Source organism: Microtus ochrogaster, unplaced genomic scaffold (assembly GCF_000317375.1).
Source record: "Microtus ochrogaster isolate Prairie Vole_2 unplaced genomic scaffold, MicOch1.0 UNK91, whole genome shotgun sequence".
Lineage (NCBI taxonomy): Eukaryota > Metazoa > Chordata > Mammalia > Rodentia > Cricetidae > Microtus > Microtus ochrogaster.
The window spans coordinates 578,365-581,644 of NW_004949189.1; positions in this window are offsets into that span (position 1 = coordinate 578,365).

A 3,280-nucleotide genomic window follows, 5' to 3' on the forward strand; every position below is an offset into this window, starting at 1 on the left:
CCACTGAGGAATAGCATGATTTTGCTTTTGGATCTTGGCCAGTAATCACTTGATTCTGGAAGTCTTGTGAGAAGACATGGTGAGAAGTCGAGTCTCCTCCACCCTGGCCCAATTCTTTAACTGTTAATACATCAGGTTTCCACCAGCCTGGGCTCTGGCCTTAGTTATGATCAGCTGAGACCTTAGTTTTGGCTTTTGGGATGCTATTATTCCTGGCATTCTGAAATGTCCTCTGATCAAATGGGTTCCTGTCAAGCCCAACTGAGCTGCCAAGAAGGAGAATCAGGCCAGTCCTTGCGTTCACTGTAGCCAGTCTTTCTCTGTCCCGCTAGCCAGCTCTAAACCACGACACAGAGACTTCCTATTAATTATGAGAGCTTGGCCTTGGCTTAGGCTTGTTCCTAACCAGCTCTTATAACTAAGTCAATCTATAGCTACTAGTCTATGTGCTGCCAGCTAGCCTGTGGTTGCTGTCTCTCCTGACTGTCTTGCTTGTTCCCTGTCTCTTGGGATTTCCATCTTCTTTTCCCCAGCATCCTCTCTGCTCTGAAAATTTTGCCTAGATATTGGCTCTTCAGCTTTTTATTAAACCAATCTGAGTAGCACATCCTCACAGCATAGAAAATGGTTATTCCACAACAATTTACTACCAACACAAGGCAGTTCCAAACGATGCTGCACATCTTCACTGTGTCTCTAGAGGAAAATTTTCCTATGAATTTATAAAATGTTGAAAGCACAGCCTGGCACGATGGTTCACACTGGTAATCCCAGAGTTTGGGAGGCTGGGGTTAGACTTCCAGGGGTTCCAGGCCAGCCTGAACTACATACGGAGTGAGACCCTGTCTCAAACAAACAATAAAATAAAAATGTTAAAATTCTATCAGTCGCACAAGTATGGGCCTGTATGTTTATTATAAAAATTTAATAATTAATAGTTGCAAAAGCTTATACTGTTATTTATAAAATGATCACTAAATTTCTTCTTCATAACTAGAAAACAGGAAAATTAGCTGACAGGCAAGATAAGCATTAGGAAGCTGAGTATGGTGGTGTAGGCCTTTAACCCCAGCACTCTAGAAGAGGCAGACAGATCTCTGTGAGTTTGAGGCTAGCCTGGTCTACAGAGTGAGTTCTAGAACAGTCGGGGGTACCCTGAGAAATCGTGTTTCGGAGGTTGGAGTGTGGGGTTGGGAGAAGATAAGTATTAGGAGAAGCTGCGTGAGCTAATGAATCTTAGAAGAACTATATATTTTTACAATTTAGTAAATAATAAAAGTATTATCTAACAAATAATACAACCAAAAGAACATAAACTATATTCTACCTATGATTTAATTACATAATACTCATAGGAATTTATTGTTGTATTAACAATTGTCATGTAAATAAAGTCATTCTTAAAAACCGTCTCTTGGAAGGTTCTAGAAAGAACGAGGTATAACTTTATGATGCAGAGAGATGCACACAAATCTTAAGTCCACAGATTTCACACAGTAAACATCTTCAGATGACAAGAGAACTCCACCCCCTCAGAAAGCACCCATGTTCCCTCCTATTCTTCCCCAAGGCTTCTGTCAACACAAATATCTTGAAAACTTGTTTGTGTTTTGAGATAGGGTCTCACTTTATAGATAGTTTCATTCTGGAAATCACTGTGTAGCCCAGGCTAGCCTAGTCCTCTCTGCTGCTTTTGAGCTCCTCCTGCCTTTGACCCTGAATTCTGGGATTAAAGGGATGAGCTACTCACACACTTGGTTTATTTTAAGAATGCCCCCTTTCCTTCTCCTGCCTAGACCTGCTCTTTCTCCTCCTTTTTTCTCCCCCACCCCACCAAGCCCACAGCATCCTCTGTGGAGCCAAGGGCTTTGCCACTGCACCTACTTTTGAACTTGTTTTTTATTTATTTGTTTGAGACAAGGCTCTGTGTAGTCCAGGATGACCTGGAACTCCCTCTATAGACCAGGCTGACCTCAAACTCAGACATCTTCCTGCCTCTGCCTCCCAAGTCCTGGGACTAAAGGAATGTGCCACACTGGCTTGCAGAACTTCTTAGTTCTTACACTACTTAGGGAGCTGGTCTTTTCAGAAAACAAAAACAACTAGAGATTGGTTTCATTTGAGAAGCACTAAAAGTGTAATTTTAGCCACTTCAAATTTTTGTGGGGAAGATGTTTCTCTCCAAACCACTAACAGCCATCAGAGCTCACCAGCAGTGAAGCTGAGATGGCTCAGCCCAATTACCTGAGTTTGATCTTTGGGACACACTTCGTGGAATGGGGAAACCGACTGCCACCTGTCTTCTGACCTCCACGTGTGTGCATGGTAGGCCCACGCTACCACCTGCCCAAGAAGATTTTGTTTGTCTTTGCTTTTCGAGACAGGGTTTCTCTGTAGCTTTGGAGCCTGTCCTGGAACTAGCTCTGTAGACCAGGCTGGTCTCGAACTCACAGACCTGGAACTCACTCTATAGACCAGGCTGACCTCAAACTCAGACATCTTCCTGCCTCTGCCTCCCAAGTGCTGGGATTAAAGGTGTGCACCACCACTGCCCAGCCTGAGAAGTTTTAAAAAACTTTTTACAAATTGAAAATACAAAGAGTTGTGAAAAACTTCAGATGCCTCTAAGTGTTTGCCTTCTTAAGCCTTTCAGTTAAAAATTATTTATTTAGAATAAGTATACAGTGGACTGAGAAATGTATATAACTCCGTGGTGAATGCTTTTCTGGTATACACGAGTCTCTAGGTTCAATTCCCAGTAGCGGACACACACACACACACACACACACACACACACACACACACACACAAATGCATAAACGTCGAGTATGGTGATTATTATGATTTTGAGTAAAAGTTGATATAGTTTTTGAGTATTCTGCCTGCCACAATGTGACAGCAGTGCCCTGTCTTTAGGAAGTGGTGATTTGGCTCAGTTGTTTGGTGACAGTGTATGTTTGCTGTGTCTCTACCCTCCAGCCTCTTCAGGGCCAACTCTTTCGCTTCCTGGCCGCACACCCTGTTTGAATCGGCACGTTCCCAGTGGTAGCTCCCCTCCCTAATACTTTGTTCCTTCTTTTTTCCTTCTTCAGGAAGTAACTGGGGATTGAACCCAGGTTCTCACACAGTTAATACTCTGCCACATCTCCCCTATACTCTCAAACCCTGCTCCACTCTGCAGGGCTGTGCCTGAAGGTTTTCCTCTAAGGTCCCCAGTGAGAGCCAGAGGAGCCAATCAAAGCCCCTGGCAAGCCTGGAGGGAGAGCTGTTGTTGCCAAAG